The 23,615-nt window shown below is 39.2% G+C and overlaps 5 pseudogenes; 1 reads left to right on the plus strand and 4 right to left on the minus strand.

Annotated features, from left to right (window-relative positions):
* The window catches only part of LOC149443936 (legumain-like), a 348,726-nt pseudogene that overhangs the window by 219,788 nt on the left and 105,323 nt on the right, over positions 1-23,615 (plus strand).
* Positions 1,828-2,757, minus strand: LOC149443940 (legumain pseudogene; annotated as a pseudogene).
* Positions 3,265-12,256, minus strand: LOC149443941 (legumain pseudogene; annotated as a pseudogene).
* Positions 12,689-18,225, minus strand: LOC149443942 (legumain-like; annotated as a pseudogene).
* Positions 21,493-22,290, minus strand: LOC149443943 (legumain pseudogene; annotated as a pseudogene).

The raw sequence follows: 23,615 nt of genomic DNA on the forward strand, positions 1-23,615 counted from the left end.
ATGGGCAAGATAGGCAGTATACTAGATAAAATCAAAGGTGCAATTATAGAAATTGTCAAATTTTGGAGGTCTTACCATTTTTTTATAGTAAATTCTTCTGTCCATGGGTGATGAAGGAACAGGTCTTGCACAGAGACTTGCGGTATTGATACATGCCAGTAAGGGGGATAAGGCAAGTGGACTGAGAGTTGGACACAGTGGGAGGAAGAGTAGGGGGCTATTTTTTTTTTTTTTTTACATTTTTTTTAGGGTTTGGATCCCTCCGGTAGGTGACTTTATTAGGGAGTAGAGTCTTAAGGTGTAGATCTTCTAGTAGGATATTCCAATGTTTGGATAGTACCCTTTCCATCTTAACATGCTGATTGTGAAATGTGGTAATGAAACAAGTAGAATGGTTGCTGCTGTTTAATATTTTTTTTTTTTTTCAGGTTTACTGTTTAAATATCAGTTGTTGACTTTTTCTATTAGTTCAGTTGGCTAACCCTCATCTGAAAACTTGTCTTTTTGTTGTTTTTTTTGTTAGGGCTATGCTTTGTTCAATGTACAACCAACAGCACTGTCCCTTTTTTAGTATGTTAATCCATTTGAGGAAATGGAAGCTGTCATTGTATATAGGAATGCCCACTGTGGGCTTTGAAGTTTCTGGCCTGTATTACCCCACTATTGTGACTAACTTCAAGATCGATCTAGAAAGGCCAAACTATTGGGGTAAGAAACATATGTGAAGCAAAGGTCATGAGGGTTGCTGTTGCAATGCTCCACAAATAGGTTTATTAATGTAGCTGCACCATCCCAGATGACAAGAATGTCATCTATATATCTCCCAAAAACAATTTGCAGCCAACCTGTTTTTCCATATATAGTTTTTCTTTCCAGAGGCCCATCGCCCAGTTTGCATACAAGGGAGCAAAATTGGCTCCCATAGCTGTGCCTTGGATTTGTATATAGAATTCACCATTATAACTAAAATAATTATGGATTAAGCAGACTTGTGTAACTTCTATGATGACGGTAGCTTGTCTGGGGTCTAATAATGGGAAATATTGTAATGCCTTAAGGCCAAATTGGTGAGGGATAGACAAAGTGAATTCATGTCAAGTGAGACCCACGAATAGGGATTGTAAAATGCAGGATTTATGTATTTACCAGTGGGAGCCCAACTGAGTGGGTAATTTTGCAAATAACCTCCTTTTTAATTAGATAGCAGCCTTTTTAGCTCACCTTTTTGGTTGTGTTAAACATAGTTGATCTGCATGAGAGAGAATATATATTGTGACATTATGAAAGGTGAGGTGATTGGATGCTGCGGCCCTGATTTACTAATGTATCTAGACAGCGCCTAGGTACATTTCCGTGGGCTAATGTCTACTTTTCATTAGAGTCCGTCTACTTTTAGACAGCAAAGACATTTTACTAAAGAAAGCGTCTAACAAGTAGACGTGAAAGCGATTTTACGAACTAAGCACCATGCAGGAATCCATCTAAGAAAGCAGATGTGCTAGAAGCACGTCTAACACAACGAAAAATCACTGCAGAAACATGTTCACATTGAAATTTGCTTTCACAAGTATTGGGACTTAATTTTAAACAAATATATTACATTTCAAAAAAAATTAAATGGGTAAATAGCTTTTTAAAGGATTACATGACAGTCAAGAACTAGATGCTTCTCCAGCATGTATGCACGGATATAAATGAGCATGTGCAGGACACAATTTAGTCTGCCGTGGGCGCTTTCTTTTCAGATGCTGTTTTAATAGTAACGCTGTGTGGAGTCGTCTGCAATCGATCGTGTCTACGGTGTGTGACAACCAGCACTAAGTGTAGCTAGGCATATCTTTTATGTAAAACATTACAGAAATAATTATAAGGGATAAGAAACAAAAATAGAATCACTAGAATTAAAATCAAATTGTTAATGGCCAGGAACTTCTTCTTTAGGGTGGCCATGGGCTCTGCTGGGCCAGGGATAAGGTCCATATTGTGTACCAGCTCCAGGGTTTTGCAAGAAGCCACTGATTTAGCGCTACCCTGGAACTGGCTCGCCTTCCTCCTTGAAATGGTCCAGTTCCAATACTGCATCACATGACTGGTATTAGTGTGTGCCTTGACCAGTAAAACTGTGTAGTCTTCCATCCAGCTGACCTGTAAAGATCACCGAGGTATCAGTCTTGCTTCTCAGTGTAAGAGGACTCATGAGGGTTGGCGGCTATGGTAGCATAAACTTCAATGTTGGGTAGATGATTTTCATGGAGCCAGATTCACAGGTCTCTATGTATAGAACAATCTTTTTGTACATCTTGTTATCGTACATATATTTAACTGGCTTGTTCAGTTCTTCGATGTGGAGGTCATCACTTGGAAAGGATAGCAGACCCGGAGCTCCATGATCAATGAGGCTGATTAAGAGTGGACCTAACGACCATATCTTTATCACCTTCCCAGATCCTTTTTTCCCTTCACCGCCTTTGCATCGCCTTTTGTGTAGTCCTTAAGCACTCTCACATACACATGTATACTGTTGGGCTCATTTTTAATGATTCCTTTGGTTGGATTCTCTTCATTATCTGCAATATCATCATACATAATCACCATGATCTACTTAATTTGATAAGCTTGGCACTGATGTCTGTAGCTGTAGCAGCCATTGGAGCAAGCCACCAGGACCACCCACTGCTTCTATCCAACCTCTGGGTCATCCATGGGCATGGATGTGGCTAGGACAGTAAGGCTGAGGATTAGTGTTACTGGAAGCATCTTACATTTAGTAACAGGACCCTGCTCCCCTGCAGCGGTCTGCACTCTGGGTGTTATCACAGCAATGAGATCAGATTGTGACATCTCAACAAAATAAAATAAAAATGGAGGCCTGGATAGATATTGGGTTGTGTTTCTTTTTTTTAATTGTGGTGCTTTGATGCAGGGAAGATGGGCTTTAAGCAGGCCACAGATGAGCTGAAAAGCAAATTAACATTCATGTTGATAGTTGGATCATTCGTTTTTCGCATCAGTGTGTCGGCAACGACATGTAATTTTTGGACCATAGCTGAAAGTGCCTTATCCTGCATGTTGGGAATCGGGACCGAATTTCGAACAGTTGATGGGTATTCATATGAAAAAACAGACTGAAAATAAACTGTGCATGAGCTAGGAGGGGAGGGGGTGAAAAACCACAAGAAGTTAATGTATAGTAAGAAATCCTACAGACTCACCAGTGGGGATCCTGGATCCACACCTGATGGTGTTGGTCCTCCCCCAAATGTCCTAAACCAGCCTCCGGGACACCAGTATGACTAGAAATGTAAGAACAAAAAGTGAGCCTTGACATGGGTGAAGGAGGCTTGGTTGTTGGCCATAGCCGCAATATCTATGAAAAACAAGTTATATTGGTTCTTTAACTGACCCCCTTCAGTGTAAGGACATTGAGTTATCTAAAGTGATAAATATTATTATACTTGGAAATCATGCAGCTTCAACTACAATAAACCAAAGAGAGAGCATCTAAGTGTAGATGAAACAAACATTTATTGTACACAATTAAAAACCACTTACAGGAAAGCAGGTGAAATATGGCATCTAGTCCATTGGGGATAAACCGCCTCAGTGTGATGGTCCTGTCATCACAATGTGTAGTAACCAGATCCTCCCTATCACTATTCCAGGCTGATCCGGCAAGATGGTGGTGCCCGGAAGTGAGGGCTGGAGCTCACATTGGTGTAATGACAGAGCGTCGTTATGCGTTTCACGAGCATGTGTACTGTAGGTCTCGTCACAGGCACGCTCCTTTGTCAAGCTGACGGAGGAGGAATATTTTTGGCTATTTACACAAGATGTGAAGTCAGTTGAAGGCTGCCATTCTTAAAGGGACAGGGACTATATGCAATATACTTCATAATAAAGGATTACAAGAGAGCAGTGCAAATAAACCATGATAAATTGTATAAATTGTGCAAATTACATAAAATTGGGCTAAGCTATGGCAACAACCATCATAGAAGGTGTAAATTGTACAACCCAAAAATAAATGCATATGCTGTTAAATTACGAGACTCTGAGCATATATAAAATCAGGACACTTCCTAAGCCTTAATAGAGGTGAGACAACTAATAAAATATAACCTAAGATATAATAAAACTATATCCTGCTAATCCTAATATACTCACTGGTATGTCGAGGAAAAGTCACCCCAATTGGACCATCCGCCCCCATATTTTCCCAGAAATTTCTAAATTCAATTTTCATGTAAATGGAAAAAAAATGGATGTAAAGTAGGTAAAAATATATTAAACTACATTAATAATATAAAAAGTGTATACTTGTGAGCTACTATGATTAAAAAATGTTTACAATTAATTATTTAAATAAATTGGTGCATCAACACATGAAACACATACTCAAATCATTATGTGAAAAATAGACAAAAAATAGAATAATATATGTGTTGCGCTCCTCAAAATATTATTACATAATATATATTGTAATATATATTTAAAATAAATTAAATAAATAAATAAAATAAATATAATCTCATAATAATATGATGTAAATAAAGTGAAAAACGTGCCCAGTGCTGTGGTTAATATAGAGATACCTGGAAAATGATGATGTGTGTAATATTCAAAAAAAAAAAAAAAAAAAATATTATCTATTATGCCACAAATCAAATGAATAAAGAAAAACCTCTTTGATTAATAATAAACGAGTGCAAAAAATTATGCATGTGCAAAAATAGCAAATATTGCCTTAAACACTGAAAAATGTGTATATATATATATATGTGATGAAAAAATGTATATAACACCCAATTGATTATATAAAAAAATATTACTAAAAATTATGCAGATCATGAATAATTATCAGTCCACTTGTACCACTAGAGACGATAATTGGAATTACATGCTCTAAATGCTTATTTAGGCTGAAAAGTGATCGTCCCAATCTATGTGGATATATGGAAAGTCTAAAGATGTGGTAAACTGTAGTGTTGCTTTCCTTCCACTAGATGGCCTCCCAGTTTCTTCCAAGTATGACGGATGAGTGGATAGATATGGGTATCTCCCCTCGTGTGATTTTGGGTCTGTCTCCTCTTCCTCCCCTTTGCTCCTCCGAATTAGGCCATGAAAAAGAAGAGAAATCCCCACATGGTGCTTATATCCTTTTAGAAAGATTTTAATATGTCTCCTGACAATTGCACACTCACATTGCCAAAGATAAATACAGAGCGTTTTTTTTTAAATTTTGTGCCCGCGCACAAGGACAGTACTCGCCGTTCCTACGATGTTGGCGTCGTGACGTCAGAGCCCCTCCCCTACGCGTTACGCCACAGGGTCACGTGGCTTCCTCAGGGGGATCACATCCCCCTGAGGAAGCCACGTGACCCTGTGGCGTAACGCGTAGGGGAGGGGCTCTGACGTCACGACGCCAACATCGTAGGAACGGCGAGTACTGTCCTTGTGCGCGGGCACAAAATTTAAAAAAAAACGCTCTGTATTTATCTTTGGCAATGTGAGTGTGCAATTGTCAGGAGACATATTAAAATCTTTCTAAAAGGATATAAGCACCATGTGGGGATTTCTCTTCTTTTTCATGGCCTAATTCGGAGGAGCAAAGGGGAGGAAGAGGAGACAGACCCAAAATCACACGAGGGGAGATACCCATATCTATCCACTCATCCGTCATACTTGGAAGAAACTGGGAGGCCATCTAGTGGAAGGAAAGCAACACTACAGTTTACCACATCTTTAGACTTTCCATATATCCACATAGATTGGGACGATCACTTTTCAGCCTAAATAAGCATTTAGAGCATGTAATTCCAATTATCGTCTCTAGTGGTACAAGTGGACTGATAATTATTCATGATCTGCATAATTTTTAGTAATATTTTTTTATATAATCAATTGGGTGTTATATACATTTTTTCATCACATATATATATATATATACATTTTTCAGTGTTTAAGGCAATATTTGCTATTTTTGCACATGCATAATTTTTTGCACTCGTTTATTATTAATCAAAGAGGTTTTTCTTTATTCATTTGATTTGTGGCATAATAGATAATATTTTTTTTTTTTTTTTTTTTTTTGAATATTACACACATCATCATTTTCCAGGTATCTCTATATTAACCACAGCACTGGGCACGTTTTTCACTTTATTTACATCATATTATTATGAGATTATATTTATTTTTATTTATTTAATTTATTTTAAATATACATTACAATATATATTATGTAATAATATTTTGAGGAGCGCAACACATATATTAAACTACATGATGGTGGAAATGTCCAATTCTTCATTCAAACCTCTCGGTGAGAGAGTATGCATGGAGTAAATCCAAAAGGTTTCTCTGACACACAACCTATGGAATTGCTCAGCCTCTGGCAATGTTTTGGGGATGTGATCTAACACCCAGACTTGAAGTCCAATGGTTGATTGGTGATGATATTCTGCAAAGTGTACGGGAACACTGGTTGTCTTGTCTTTCCCCTCCTCCTCTATTAGCCGCCCATAGCGTATGGTTCGGCCAACATAAAATTTAGCGCATGGGCAAGATAGGCAGTATACTAGATAAAATCAGATGAGCAATTCTAGAAATTGTCAAATTTGGAGGTCTTACCTTTTTATTAATTTATTTTTTTTATAGTAAATTCTTCTGTCCATGGGTGACAAAGCAACAGGTCTTGCACAGAGCCTTATGGTATTGATACATGCCGGTAAGGGGGATAAGGCAAGTGGACTGAGTTGGACACAGTGGGAGGAAGTTTACTATGGACTATTTTTTTTTTGTTAAGATTTGGAGCCCTCCGGTAGGTGACTTTGTTTATTAGGGAGTGGGGTCTTAAGGTGTAGATCTTCTAGTAGGATATTCCAATGCTTAGTACCCTTTCCATCTTAACATGGTGATTGTTAAATGTGGTAATGAAACAAGTAGAATGGTCGCTGTTCTTGGTGTTTTTTTTTCTTTTCAGGTTTACTGTTTAAATATCAATTGTAGGCTTTTTTTCTATTGATTCAGTTGGCTAACACTCATCTGAAAACATGTGGTGTTTTTTTTTTTTGTTAGGGTTATGCTTTATTCAATGTAATCAATGTACAACCAACAGAACTGTCCCTTTTTAGGGATGTTAAACCATTTGAGGAAATGGCAGCTGTCATAGTGTATATAGGAATGCCCACTGTGGGCTTTGTGAAGTTTCTGGCCTGTATTACCCCACTATTGTGACTAACTTCAAGATCGATCTAGAAAGGCCAAACTATTGGGGGCAGAAACATATGTGAAGCAAAGGTCATGAGGGTTGCCTTTGCAATGCTCCACAAATAGGTTTATTAATGTAGCTGCACCATCCCAGATGACAAGAATGTCATCTATATATCTCCCAAAAGAAATTTGCAGCCAACCTGTTTTTCCATATATTGTTTCTTTCCAGAGGCCCATAGCCCAGTTTGCATACAAGGGAGCAAAATTGGCTCCCATAGCTGTGCCTTGGATTTGTATATAGAATTCACCATTATAACTAAAATAATTATGGGTTAAGCAGACTTGTGTAACTTCTATGATGACGGTAGCTTGTTTGGGGTCTAATAATGGGAAATATTGTAATGCCTTAAGGCCAAATTGGTGAGGGATAGACAAACTGAATTCATGTCAAGTGAGACCCACAAATAGGGATTGTAAAATGCAGGATTTATGTATTTACCAGTGGGAGCACAACTGAGTGGGTAATTTTGTTTTTAATTGAGGTGCTTTGATGCAGGGAAGATGTGCTTTAAGCAGGCCACAGATGAGGTGAAAAGCAAATTAACATTCATATTGATAGTTGGATCATTCATTTTTTGCATCGTGTGTGTGTGTGTGTGTGTGTGTGTACATGCATTTTTCGGACCATAGCTGAAAGTGCCTTATCCTGCATGTTGGGTATCGGGACCAAATTTCGAACAGTTGATGGGGATTCATATGAAAAAAGCACACTGAAAATGAACTGTGCATGAGCTAGGAGGGGAGGGGGTGAAAAACCACAAGTTAATGTATAATAAATCATATACTCACCAGCGGGGATCTTGGCTCCACACCTGATGGTGTTTGGTCCTCCCCCAAATGTCCTAAACCAGCCTCCGGGACACCTGTATGACTAGAAATGTAAGAACAAAGCAAGTGAGCCTTGACATGGGTGAAGGAGGCTTGGTTGTTGGCCATAGCCGCCATATCTATGAAAAACAAGTTATATTGGTTCTTTAACTGACCCCCTTCAGTGTAAGGACATTGAGTTATCTAAAGTGATAAATATTATTATACTTGGAAATCATGCAGCTTCAACTACAATAAACCAAAGAAGAGAGTGCATCTAAGTGTAGATGAAACAAACATTTATTGTACACAATTAAAAACCACTTACAGGAAAGCAGGTGAAATATGGCATCTAGTCCATTGGGGATAAACCGCCTCAGTGTGAAGGTCCTGTCATCGCAATGTGTAGTAACCAGATCCTCCCTATCACTATTCCAGGCTGATCCGGCAAGATGGTGGTGCCCGGAAGTGAGGGCTGGAGCTCACATTGGTGTAATGACATCAGAGCGTCGTTATGCGTTTCACGAGCATGCGTACTGTAGGTCTCGTCACAGGCATGCTCCTTTGTCAAGCTGACGGAGGAGGAATATTTTCGGCTATTGACACAAGATGTGAAGGCTGCCATTCTTAAAGGCACAGGGACTATATGCAATATACTTCATAATAAAGGATTACAAGAGAGCAGTGCAAATAAACCATGATAAATTGTATAAATTGTGCAAATTACATAAGTAAAAATGGGCTAAGCCATGGCAACAACCATCATAGAAGGTGTAACTTGTACAACCCAAAAATAAATGCATATGCTGTTAGATAAGTTACGAGACTCTGAGCATATATAAAATCAGGACACTTCCTAAGCCTTAATAGAGGTGACAACTAATATAATATAAAAACATAAGATAATTAAACTGTATCCTGCTAATCCTAATATACTCACTGGTATGTAGAGGAAGTCACCCCAATTGGACCATCCACCCCCATATTTTCCCAGAAATTTCCAAATTCAATTTTCATGTAAATGGCAAAAAAATTTATGTATAGTAGGTAAAAATATATTAAACTACATGATGGTGGAAATTTCCAATTCTTCATTCAAACCTCTTGGTGAGAGAGTAATCAGGGAGTAAATCCAAAAGGTTTCTCTGACACACAACCTATGGAATTGCTCAGCCTCTGGCAATGTTTTGGGGATGTGATCTAACACCCAGACTTGAAGTCCAATGGTTGATTTGTGGTGATATTCTGCAAAGTGTACGTGAGCACTGGTTGTCTTGTCTTTCCCCTCCTCTATTAGCCGTCCATAGCGTATGGTTCGGCCCACATAAAATTTAGCGCATGGGCAAGATAGGCAGTATACTAGATAAAATCAGAGGAGCAATTATAGAAATTGTCAAATTTGGAGGTCTTACCATTTTTTTTTTTTTTTTTTTATAGTAAATTCTTCTGTCCATGGGTGACAAAGGAACAGGTCTTGCACAGAGCCTTACGGTATTGATACATGCCGGTAAGGGGGATAAGGCAAGTGGACTGAGTTGGACACAGTGGGAGGAAGTTTACTGTGGACTATTTTTTTTTTTTTTTTTAAGGTCTGGAGCCCTCCGGTAGGTGCCTTTGTTTTATTAGGGAGCGGGGTCTTAAGCTGTAGATATTCTAGTAGGATATTCCAATGCTTAGTACCCTTTCCATCTTAACATGCTGATTGTGAAATGTGGTAATGAAACAAGTAGAATGGTCGCTGTTCTTGGTATTTTTTCTTTTCAGGTTTACGGTTTAAATATCAATTGTAGGCTTTTTTTTTCCTATTGATTCAGTTGGCTAACCCTCATCTGAAACCGTGTGTGTTTTTTTTTTTTTTTTTTTTTTTTGTTAGGGCTATGCTTTGTTCAATGTACAACTGAACTGTCCCTTTTTAGGGATGTTAATCCATTTGAGGAAATGGAAGCTGTCATAGTGTATATAGGAATTGCCCACTGTGGGCTTTGAAGTTTCTGGCCTGTATTACCCCACTATTGTGACTAACTTCAAGATCGATCTAGAAAGGCCAAACTATTGGGGTCAGAAACATATGTGAAGCAAAGGTCATGAGGGTTGCTGTTGCAATGCTCCACAAATAGGTTTATTAATGTAGCTGCACCATCCCAGATGACAAGAATGTCATCTATATATCTCCCAAAAGAAATTTGCAGCCAACCTGTTTTTCCATATATAGTTTTTCTTTCCAGAGGCCCATCGCCCAGTTTGCATACAAGGGAGCAAAATTGGCTCCCATAGCTGTGCCTTGGATTTGTATATAGAATTCCCCATTATAACTAAAATAATTATGGATTAAGCAGACTTGTGTAACTTCTATGATGACGGTAGCTTGTTTGGGGTCTAATAATGGGAAATCTTGTAATGCCTTAAGGTGAGGGATAGACAAAGTGATTCATGTCAAGTGAGACCCACAAATAGGGATTGTAAAATGCAGGATTTATGTATTTACCAGTGGGAGCCCAACTGAGTGGGTAATTTTGCAAATAACCTCCTTTTTAATTGGATAATAGCCTTTTGGCTCACCTTTTTTGGTTGTGTTAAACATAGTTGATCTGCATGAGAGAGAGAATATATATTGTGACATTATGAAAGGTGAGGTGATTGGATGCTGAGGCCCTGATTTACTAATGTATCTAGACGGCGCCTAGGTACATTTCCGTGGGCTAATGTCTGCTTTTCATTAGAGTCCTTCTACTTTTAGACGGCAAAGACACTTATAAAGAAAGCGTCTAACAAGTAGACGCAAAAGCGAATTTACGAACTAGGCACAATACAGGAATCCATCTAAGAAAGCAGATGTGCTAGAAGCATGTCTAACACAACGAAAAATCACTGCAGAAACATGTTCACATTGAAATTTTGCTTTCACAAGTATTGGGACTTAATTTTAAACAAATATATTACATTTAAAAAAAAATTAAATGGGTAAATAGCTTTTTAAAGGATTACATGACAGTCAAGATTTAGACGCTTCTCCAGCATGTATGCACGGATATAAATGAGCATGTGCAGGACACAATTTAGTCTGCCGTGGGCGCTTTCTTTTCAGATGCTGTTTTAATAGTAACGCTGTGTGGAGTCGTCTGCAATCGATGGTGTCTACGGTGTGTGACAACCAGCACTAAGTGTAGCTAGGCATATCTTTTATGTAAAACAATTACAGAAATAATTATAAGGGATAAGAAAAAAATAGAATCACTAGAATTAAAATCAAATTGTTGATGGCCAGGAACTTCTTCTTTAGGGTGGCCATGGGCTCTGCTGGGCCAGGGATAAGGTCCATATTGTGTACCGGCTCCAGGGTTTTGCAAGAAGCCACTGATTTAGCGCTACCCTGGAACTGGTTTGCCTTCATCTTGAAATGGTCCAGTTCCAATACTGCATCACATGACTGGTATTAGTGTGTGCCTTGACCAGTAAAACTGTGTAGTCTTCCATCCAGCTGACCTGTAAAGATCACTGAGGTATCTGTCTTGCTTCTCATTGTAAGAGGACTCATGAGGGTTGGCGGCTATGGTAGCATAAACTTCAATGTTGGGTAGATGATTTTCATGGAGCCAGATTTACAGGTCTCTATGTATAGAACAATCTTTTTGTACATCTTGTTATCATACATCTATTTAACTGGCTTGTTCAGTTCTTCGATGTGGAGGTCATCACTTGGAAAGGATAGCAGACCCGGAGCTCCATGATCAATGAGGCTGATTAAGAGTGGACCTAACGACCATATCTTTATCACCTTCCCAGATCCTTTTTTCCCTTCACCGCCTCTGCATCGCCTTTTGTGTAGTCCTTAAGCACTCACATACACATGTATACTGTTGGGCTCACTTTTAATGATTCCTTTGGTTGGATTCTCTTCATTATCTGCAATATCATCATACATCATCACCAAGATCTACTTGATTTGATAAGCTTGGCACTGATGTCTGTAGCTGTAGCAGCCATTGGAGCAAGCCACCAGGACCACCCACTGCTTCTATCCAACCTCTGGGTCATCCATGGGCATGGATGTGGCTAGGACAGTAAGGCTGAGGATTATTGTTACTGAAAGCATCTTACATTTAGTAACAGGACCCTGCTCCCCTGCAGCGGTCTGCACTCTGGGTGTTATCACAGCAATGAGATCAGATTGTGACATCTCAATAAAATAAAAATGGAGGCCTGGATAGATATTGAGTATTAAAAATGAATTGGGTTGTGTTTTTAATTGTGGTGCTTTGATGCAGGGAAGATGTGCTTTTAAGCAGGCCACAGATGAGCTGAAAAGCAAATTAACATTCATGTTGATAGTTGGATCATTCATTTTTCACATCATTAGTGTGTCGGCAACGACATGCAATTTTTGGACCATAGCTGAAAGTGCCTTATCCTGCATGTTGGGAATCGGGACCGAATTTCAAACAGTTGATGGGTATTCATATGAAAAAACAGACTGAAAATGAACTGTGCATGAGCTAGGAGGGGAGGGGGTGAAAAACCACAAGAAGTTAATGTATAATAAGAAATCCTACAGACTCACCAGTGGGGATCCTGGATCCACACCTGATGGTGTTGGTCCTCCCCCCAAATGTCATAAACCAGCCTCCAGGACACCAGTATGACTAGAAATGTAAGAATAAAGCAAGTGAGCCTTGACATGGGTGAAGGAGGCTTGGTTGTTGGCCATAGCCGCCATATCTATGAAAAACAAGTTTATATTGGTTCTTTAACTGACCCCCTTCAGTGTAAGGACATTGAGTTATCTAAAGTGATCTATATTATACTTGGAAATCATGCAGCTTCAACTACAACAAACCAAAGAAGAGAGCGCATCTAAGTGTAGATGAAACAAACATTTATTGTACACAATTAAAAACCACTTACAGGAAAGCAGGTGAAATATGGCATCTAGTCCATCGGGGATAAACCGCCTCAGTGTGAAGGTCCTGTCATCACAATGTGTAGTAACCAGATCCTCCCGATCACTATTCCAGGCTGATCCGGCAAGATGGTGGTGCCCGGAAGTGAGTGCTGGAGCTCACATTGGTGTAATGACATCAGAGCGTAGTTATGCGTTTCACGAGCATGTGTACTGTAGGTCTCGTCACAGGCACGCTCCTTTGTCAAGCTGACGGAGGAGGAGTATTTTCGGCTATTTACACAAGATGTGAAGTCAGTTGAAGGCTGCCATTCTTAAAGGGACAGGGACTATATGCAATATACTTCATAATAAAGGATTAAAAGAGAGCAGTGCAAATAAACCATGATAAATTGTATAAATTGTGCAAATTACATAAACAATAAAAATGGGCTAAGCCATGGCAACAACCATCATAGAAGGTGTAAATTGTACAACCCAAAAATAAATGCATATGCTGTGAGATAAGTTACGAGACTCTGAGCATATATAAAATCAGGACACTTCCTAAGCCTTAATAGAGGTGAGACAACTAATATAATATAAAAACATAAGATAATTAAACTGTGTAATGCTAATCCTAATATACTCACTGGTATGCCGAGGAAAAAAGTCACCTTGATTGGACCAGCCACTCCCATATTTTCCCAGAAATTTCTAAATTCAATTTTCATGTAAATGGGGAAAAATAAATAAATGTATAGTAGGTTAAAATATATATCAAACTACATGATGGGGAAAATTTCCAATTCTTCAAACTTCTTGGTGAGAGAGTATGCAGGGAGTAAATCCAAAAGGTTTCTCTGACACACAACCTATGGAATTGCTCAGCCTCTGGCAATGTTTTGGGGATGTGATCTAACACCCAGACTTGAAGTCCAATGGTTGATTGGTGATGATATTCTGCAAAGTGTACGGGAACACTGTTGTCTTTCTCCTTCTCTATTAGCCGTCCATGGCGTATGGTTTGGCTCACATAGAATTTAGCGTATGGGCAAGATAGGCAGTATACTAGATAAAATCAGAGGAGCAATTTTATAGAAATTGTCAAATTTGGAGGTTTTACCATTTTTATAGTAAATTCTTCTGTCCATGGGTGACAAAGGAACAGGTCTTGCACAGAGCCTTACGGTATTGATACATGCCAGTAAGGGGGATAAGGCAAGTGGACTGAGAGTTGGACACAGTGGGAGGAAGATTAGGGGGCTATTTTATTAAGGTTTGGAGCCCTCCGGTAGGTGACTTTAGGTTTATTAGGGAGGAGGGTCGTAATTTGTGGAATTTCTAGTAGGATATTCCAATGTTTTTTTTAGGGTTATGCTGTGTTCAATGTAATCCATGTGTAACCAACAAAATTGCCCCTTTTTTTTAACCAATTCAATACCGGAAAATTTTACACCTTCCTGCCCAGACCATTTTTCAGGTTTCAGCGCTCACACTTTGGGTACAATGTTGTATGACCGCGCAATTGTCATTCAAACTAAAATTTTATCATTTTCTTCACACAACTAGAGCTTTCTTTTGGTGGTATTTAAACACCGCCGGGGTTTTTATTTTTGCTAAATTAACAAATCAGATATCCCCCAAATGTCAGAACAGTACAGATAGCCCCCCCAAAAGACCCCTTTTTTATAAACTAGACAGTCCAACGTACTTCATAAGAGGAATGACAAGTTTTTGTTTTTTTAAGATGTGTTTTTTTTTGTCATTTTTCGGAAAATGAAAGAATTAAACTTTTCACAATTTTTTTTTTTTTTTACATACTGTCACCAATGTAGTACAGCATCCTATAACTGGCATGGTGGTGAACAGGGACACGGACTGGTGACAGTGAAAAAATATATTTTTTTTTAATTAAATTTTTTATTTTTTTAAGATTTTTTTTTTTTTTCATATTTTACTATGACCAAAGTAGTACAATGTTACCTTAGTAACATTGTACTACTTTGGAGAAGTGATCAGTATTTTTTTTTTTTTTTATTTACACAATTTGCTTATAGCAAAGAATTACTTTGCTACAAACAAGCATTTACCTGAATGACATCGATTTCATTCAGGTTTTTTTTTTTTTTTCTGTGCTTAGCTGTGATTTGGCCACAGCTAATCACATGACGTGCATGTGACCTGCTGTGACCATTCACAGCTAGACACTAGTATACAATGGATGGCATGAATGAAGCCATCCATTATATAAAACTGTCGTGACCTACTGTGATTGGTCACAGCAGGTCACATTGTACCGGCCACAGGGGCCGGTACTCAGATCTGTCATCGGCCTGTGACAGATCGCGCAGCTGCGCGGCTCTGCAACCGCGCATGTGCGGGAGGACGCCAAATGGCGTACACCCCGGAAAGCTAATGCATTTTTGCGGCCGCCAAACGGCTATAGGCCGGGCGGCAATTGGTTAAAGATGTTAATCCATTTGGGGAAATGGCAGCTGTCAGTGTATATAGGAATGCCCACTGTGGGCTTTGTGAAGTTTCTGGCCTGTATTACCCCACTATTGTGACTAACTTCAAGATCTAGGAAGGCCAAACTTTTTTGGGGTCAGAAACACATGTGAAGCAAAGGTCATGAGGGTTGCTGTTGCAATGCTCCACAAATAGGTTTATTAATGTAGCTGCGCCATCCCAGATGACAAGAATGTCCTCTATATATCTGCCAAAAAAATTATCAACAAAAGTTTTTCCATATGTAGTTTTTCTTTCCAGAGGCCCATCGCCCATTTTTTCTTACAAGGGAGCAAAACTGGTTCCCTTAGCTGTGCCTTGGATTTGTATATAGAATTCACCATTATAACTAAAATATTTTATGGATTAAGCAGACTTGTGTAACTTCTATGATGACGGTAGCTTGTCTGGGGTCTAATAATGGGAAATATTGTAATGCCTTAAGGCCAAATTGGTGAGGGATAGACAAAGTGAATTCATGTCAAGTGAGACCCACAAATAGGGATTGTAAAATGCAGGATTTATGTATTTACCAGTGGGAGCCCAACTGGGTAATTTTTGCAAATAACCTCCTTTTTAATTGGATAACAGCCTTTGGCTCACCTTTTTGGTTGTGTTCAACATAGTTGATCTGCATGAGAGAGAGAATATATATTGTGACATCATGAAAGGTGAGGTGATTGGATGCTGAGGCCCTAATTTACTAATGTATCTAGACGGTGCCTAGGTACATTTCCGTGGGCTAATGTCTACTTTGCCATCTAAAAGTAGACGGACTCTAATGAAAAGACATTTTACTAAAAGCGTTTAACATGTAGACGCAAAAGTGAATTTACTAACTAGGCACAATACAGGAATCCATCTAAGAAAGCAGACATCCTAGAAGCACGTCTAACACAACGAAAAATCACTGCAGAAACATGTTCACATTGGAATTTGCTTTCACAAATATTGGGACTTCACTTTAAACATTATTACATTTCAAAAAATTCAATGGGTAAAATATTTTTTTAAAGGAATAAATGACAGTCAAGAACTAGATGCTTCTCCAGTATGTATGCACGGATATAAATGAGCATGTGCAGGACACAATTTAGCTGTCTGCCGTGGGCGCTTTCTTTTCAGACGCTGTTTTAATAGTAAATCTCTGTGTGGAGTCCTCTGAAATCTATTGCGTCTACTGTGTGTGACAACCAGCACAAAGTGTAGCTAGGCATATCTTTTATGTAAAACAATTACAGAAATAATTATAAGGGATAAGAAACAAAAATAGAATCACTAGAATTAAAATCAAATTGTTAATGGCCAGGAACTTCTTCTTTAGGGTGGCCATGGGCTCTGCTGGGCCAGGGATAAGGTCCATATTGTGTACCGGCTCCAGGGTTTTGTAAGAGGCCACTGATTTAGCGCTACCCTGGAACTGGCTCGCCTTCCTCTTGAAATGGTCCAGTTCTAATACTGCATCACATAACTGGTATTAGTGTGTGCCTTGACCAGTAAAACTGTGTAGTCTTCCATTCAGCTGACACTGTAAAGATCACCGAGGTATCGGTTTTCTCAGTGTAAAAGGACTCATGAGGGTTGGCGGCTATGGTAGCAGAAACTTCAATGTTGGGTAGATGATTTTCATGGAGCCAGATTCACAGGTCTCTATGTATAGAACAATCTTTTTGTACATCTTGTTATCATACATATATTTAACTGGCTTGTTCAGTTCTTCGATGTGGAGGTCATCACTTGGAAAGGATAGCAGATCCGGAGCTCCATGATCAATGAGGCTGATTAAGAGAGTGGACCTAACGACCATATCTTTATCACCTTCCCAGATCCTTCTTTCTTTTTTTTTTTTCAATTCACCGCCTCTCTTGTGTAGTCCTTAAGCACTCTCACATACACATGTATACTGTTGGGCTCATTTTTAATGATTCCCTTTGTTGGATTCTCTTCATTATCTGCAATATCATCATACATCATCACCATGATCTACTTGATTTGATAAGCTTGGCACTGATGTCTGTAGTTGTAGCAGCCATTGGAGCAAGCCACCAGGACCACCCACTGCTTCTATCCAACCGCTGGGTCATCCATGGGCATAGATATGGCTAGGACAGTAAGGCTGAGGATTATTGTTACTGGAAGCATCTTACATTTAGTAACAGGACCCTGCTCCCCTGCAGCGGTCTGCACTCTGGGTGTTATCACAGCAATGAGATCAGATTGTGATATCTCAACAAAATAAAATAAAAATGGAGGCCTGGATAGATATTGAGTATTACAAATTAATTGGGTTGTGTTTTATTAATTGTGGTGCTTTGATGCAGGGAAGATGTGCTTTAAGCAGGCCACAGATGAGCTGAAAAGCAAATTAACATTCATGTTGATAGTTGGATCATTCGTTTTTTCGCATCATTAGTGTATGTGCAACGACATGCAATTTTCGGACCATAGCTGAAAGTGCCTTATCTTGCATGGTGGAAATCGGGACAGAATTTCGAACAGTTGATGGGGATTCATATGAAAAAAACACACTGAAAACAAACTGTGCATGAGCTAGGAGGGGAGGGGGTGAAAAACCACAAGTTAATGTATAATAAGAAATCATATATACTCACCAGCTGGGATCCTGGCTCCACACCTGATGGTGTTGGTCCTTCCCCAAAATATCCTAAACCAGCCTCCGGGACACCTGTATGACTAGAAATGTAAGAACAAAGCAAGTGAGCCTTGACATGGGTGAAGGAGGCTTGGTTGTTGGCCATAGCCGCCATATCCTATGAAAAACACATTATATTGGTTCTTTTACTGACCCCCTTCAGTGTAAGGACATTGAGTTCTCTAAAGTGATCTATATTTTACTTGGAAATTATTCAGCTTTAACTACAATAAACCAAAGAAGAGAGCGCATCTAAGTGTAGATGAAACAAACATTTATTGTACACAATTAAAACCCACTTGCAGGAAAGCAGGTGAAATATGGCGTGTAGTTCATCGGGGATAAACCGCCTCAGTGTGAAGGTCCTGTCATCGCAATGTGTAGTAACCAGATCCTCCCTATCACTATTCCAGGATGATCCGGCAAGATGGTGGTGCCCGGAAGTGAGGGCTGGAGCTCACATTGGTGTAATGACATCAGAGCGTTGTGATGCGTTCCACGAGCATGTGCACTGTAGGTCTCGTCACAGGCACGCTCCTTCATCAAGCTGATGGAGGAGGAATATTTTCGGCTATTTACACAAGATGTGAAGTCAGTTGAAGGCTGCCATTCTTAAAGTGACAGGGACTATATGCAATATACTTCATAATAAAGGATTACAAGAGAGCAGTGCAAATAAACCATGATAAATTGTATAAATTGTGCAAATTACATAAACAATAAAAATGGGTTAAGCCATGGCAACCATCATAGAAGGTGTAAATTGTACAACCCAAAAATAAATGCATATGCTGTTAAATTACGAGACTCTGAGCATATATAAAATCAGGACACTTCCTAAGCCTTAATAGAGGTGAGACAACTAATATAATATAACATAAGATATAATAAAACTGTATCATGCTAATCCTAATATACTCACTGGTATGTCGAGGAAAAAAAATCACTCTGATTGGACCAGCCACCCCCATATTTTCCCAGAAATTTCTAAATTCAATTTTCATGTAAACGGAAAAAAATTTGTGTATATAGTAGGTTGAAATATATCAAACTACATGATGGAAACTTCAACATCTTCATTCATACCCCTTGGTGAGAGAGTATGCAGGGAGTAATTGTTAAAAGGTTTCTCTGACACACAACCTATGGAATCGCTCAGCCTCTGGCAATGTTTTGGGGATGTGATCGAACATCCAGACTCAACATCCGATGGTTGATTTGTGGTGATATTCTGCAAAGTGTACGGGAACACTGTTTGTCTTGTCTTTCCCCTCCTCTATTAGCCGTCCATGGCGTATAGTTCGGCCCAAATAAAATTTAGCGCATGGGCAAGATAGGCAGTATACTAGATAAAATCAGAGGAGCAATTATAGAAATTGTCAAATTTTGGAGGTCTTATGTTTTTATAGTAAATTCTTCTGTCCATGGGTGACAAAGGAACAGGTCTTGCACAGAGCCTTACGGTATTGATACATGCCAGTAAGGGGGATAAGGCAAGTGGACTGAGAGTTGGACACAGTGGGAGGAAGTTTACTGGGGGCTATTTTTTTTTTTTGTTTTTAAGGTTTGGAGCCCTCCGGTAGGTGACTTTGTTTATTAGGGATTGGGGTCTTAAGGTGTAGATCTTCTTGTAGGATATTCCAATGTTTGGATAGTACCCTTTCCATCTTAACATGCTGATTGTGAAATGTGATAATGAAACAAGTAGAATGGTTGCTGCTGTTGGTATTTTTTTTTTCTTTTCAGGTTTACTGTTTAAATATCAGTTGTAGACTTTTTCTATTCAGTTGGCTAACCCTCATCTGAAAACTTATTTTTTTTTGTTTGTTAGGGTTATGCTTTGTTTAATGTAATCAATGTATAACCAACAGAACTATCCCTTTTTTTTTAGTATGTAAATCCATTTGGGGAAATGGCAGCTGTCATAGTGTATATAGGAATTGCCCACTGTGGGCTTTGAAGTTTCTGGCCTGTATTACCCCAGTATTGTGACTAACTTCAAGATTGATCTAGGAAGGCCAAACTATTGGGGTCAGAAACATATGTGAAGCAAAGGTCACTAGGGTTGCTGTTGCAATGTTCCACAAATAGGTTTATTAATGTAGCTGTGCCATCCCATATGATAGGAATGTCATCGATCTCTCAAAAAAAAATTTGCAGCAAAGCTGTTTTTCCATATATAGTTTTTCTTTCCAGAGGCCCATTGCCCAGTTTGCATACAAGGGAGCAAAATTGGCTCCCATAGCTGTGCCTTGGGTTTGTATACAGAATTCACCATTATAACTAAAATAATTATGGATTAAGCAGACTTGTGTAACTTCTATGATGACAGTAGCTTGTCTGGGGTCTAATAATGGGAAATATTGTAATGCCTTAAGGCCAAATTAGTGATGGATAGACAAAGTGAATTCATGTCAAGTGAGACCCACAAATAGGGATTGTAAAATGCAGGATTTATGTATTTACCAGTGGGAGCCCAACTGAGTGGGTAATTTTGCAAATAACCTCCTTTTTAATTGGATAGCAGCCTTTTTAGCTCACCTTTTTGGTTGTGTTAAACATAGTTGATCTGCATGAGAGAGAGAATATATATTGTGACATAATGAAAGGTGAGGTGATTGGATGCTGAGGCCCTGATTTACTAATGTATCTAGACAGCGCCTAGGTACATTTCCGTGGGCTAATGTCTGCTTTTCATTAGAGTCCGTCTACTTTTAGACGGCAAAGACATTTTACTAAAGAAAGCGTCTAAAAAGTAGACGTGAAAGCGAATTTACGAACTAGGCACAATACAGGAATCCATCTAAGCAAGCAGATGTGCTAGAAGCACGTCTAACACAATGAAAAATCACTGCAGAAACATGTTCACATTGAAATTTGCTTTCACAAGTATTGGGACTTAATTTTAAACAAATATTACATTTCAAAAAAAATTAAATGGGTAAATAGCTTTTTAAAGGATTACATGACAGTCAAGAACTAGATGCTTCTCCAGCATGTATGCACGGATATAAATGCGCATGTGCAGGACACCAGTTAGCTGTCTGCCGTGGGCGCTTTCTTTTCAGATGCTGTTTTAATAGTAACGCTGTGTGGAGTCGTCTGCAATCGATCGTGTCTACTGTGTGTGACAACCAGCACGAAGTGTAGCTAGGCATATCTTTTATGTAAAACAATTACAGAAATAATTATAAGGGATAAGAAACAAAAATAGAATCACTAGAATTAAAATCAAATTGTTAATGGCCAGGAACCTCTTCTTTAGGGTGGCCATGGGCTCTGCTGGGCCAGGGATAAGGTCCATATTGTGTACCGGCTCCAAGGTTTTGCAAGAAGCCACTGATTTTAGCGCTACCCTGGAACTGGTTCGCCTTCATCTTGAAATGGTCCAGTTCCAATACTGCATCACATGACTGGTATTAGTGTGTGCCTTGACCAGTAAAACTGTAGTCTTCCATCCAGCTGACACTAAAGATCACCGAGGTATCAGTCTTGCTTCTCAGTGTAAGAGGACTCATGAGGGTTGGCGGCTATGGTAGCATAAACTTCAATGTTGGGTAGATGATTTTCATAGAGCCAGATTCACAGGTCTCTATGTATTGAACAATCTTTTTGTACATCTTGTTATCGTACATATATTTGACTGGCTTGTTCAGTTCTTCGATGTGGAGGTCATCACTTGGAAAGGATAGCAGATCCGGAGCTCCATGATCAATGAGGCTGATTAAGAGTGGACCTAACGACCATATCTTTATCACCTTTCCAGATCCTTTTTTTTTTTTTTCCTTCACCGCCTCTGCATCGCCTCTTTTGTGTAGACCTTAAGAACTCTAACATACACATGTATACTGTTGGGCCCATTTTTAATGATTCCCTTGGCTGGATTCTCTTCATTATCTGCAATATCATCATACATCATCACCATGATCTACTTGATTTGATAAGCTTGGCACTGATGTCTGTAGTTGTAGGAGCCATTGCAGCAAGCCACCAGGACCACCCCCTGCTTCTATCCAACCGCTGGGTCATCCATGGGCATGGATGTGGCTAGGACAGTAAGGCTGAGGATTATTGTTACTGGAAGCATCTTACATTTAGTAACAGGACCCTGCTCCCCTGCAGCGGTCTGCACTCTGGGTGTTATCACAGCAATGAGATCAGATTGTGACATCTCAACAAAATAAAATAAAAATGGAGGCCTGGATAGATATTGAGTATTAAAAATGAATTGGGTTGTGTTTTTAATTGTGGTGCTTTGATGCAGGGAAGATGCGCTTTAAGCAGGCCACAGATGAGGTGAAAAGCAAAGTAACATTCATGTTGATAGTTGGATCATTCGTTTTTCGCATCATTAGAGTGTCTGCAATGACATGCATTTCGGACCATAGCTGAAAGTGTCTTCTCCTGCATGTTGGGAATCTGGACCGAATTTCGAACAGTTGATGGGGATTCATATGAAAAAAAGACTGAAAATGAACTGTGTATGAGCTAGGAGGGGAGGGGGTGAAAAACCACAAGTTAATGTTTAATCAGAAATCCTATATACTCACCAGCGGGGATCCTGGCTCCACACCTGATGGTGTTGGTCCTCCCCCAAATGTCCTAAACCAGCCTCCGTGACACCTGTATGACTAGAAATGTAGGAACAAAAAGTGAGCCTTGACATGGGTGAAGGAGGCTTGGTTGTTGGCCATAGCCGCCATATCTATGAAAAAAGTTTATATTGGTTCTTTAACTGACCCCCTTCAGTGTAAGGACATTGAGTTCTCTAAAGTGATCTATATTATACTTGGAAATCATGCAGCTTCAACTACAATAAACCAAAGAGCGCATCTAAGTGTAGATGAAACAAACATTTATTGTACACAATTAACCACTTGCAGGAAAGCAGGTGAAATATGGCATCTAGTCCATCGGGGATAAACCGCCTCAGTGTGAAGGTCCTGTCATCACAATGTGTAGTAACCAGGTCCTCCCTATCACTATTCCAGGCTGATTTGGCAAGATGGTGGTGCCCGGAAGTGAGGGCTGGAGCTCACATTGGTGTAATGACATCAGAGTGTCGTTATGCGTTTCACGAGCATGTGTACTGTAGGTCTCGTCACAGGCACGCTCCTTTGTCAAGCTGACGGAGGAGGAATATTTTCGGCTATTTACACAAGATGTGAAGTCAGTTGAAGGCTGCCATTCTTAAAGGGACAGGGACTATATGCAATATACTTCATAATAAAGGATTAAAAGAGCAGTGCAAATAAACCATGATAAATTGTATAAATTGTGCAAATTACATAAACAATAAAAATGGGCTAAGCCATGGCAACAACCATCATAGAAGGTGTAAATTGTACAACCCAAAAATAAATGCATATGCTGTGAGATAAGTTACAAGACTCTGAGCATATATAAAATCAGGACACTTCCTAAGCTTTAATAGAGGTGAGACAACTAATATAATATAAAAACATAAGATATAATAAAACTGTATCATGCTAATCC

This window comes from Staurois parvus, unplaced genomic scaffold (assembly GCF_062004578.1).
Source record: "Staurois parvus isolate SC_StPar_1 unplaced genomic scaffold, SC_StPar_1.0 ptg000822l, whole genome shotgun sequence".
Taxonomy (NCBI): domain Eukaryota; kingdom Metazoa; phylum Chordata; class Amphibia; order Anura; family Ranidae; genus Staurois; species Staurois parvus.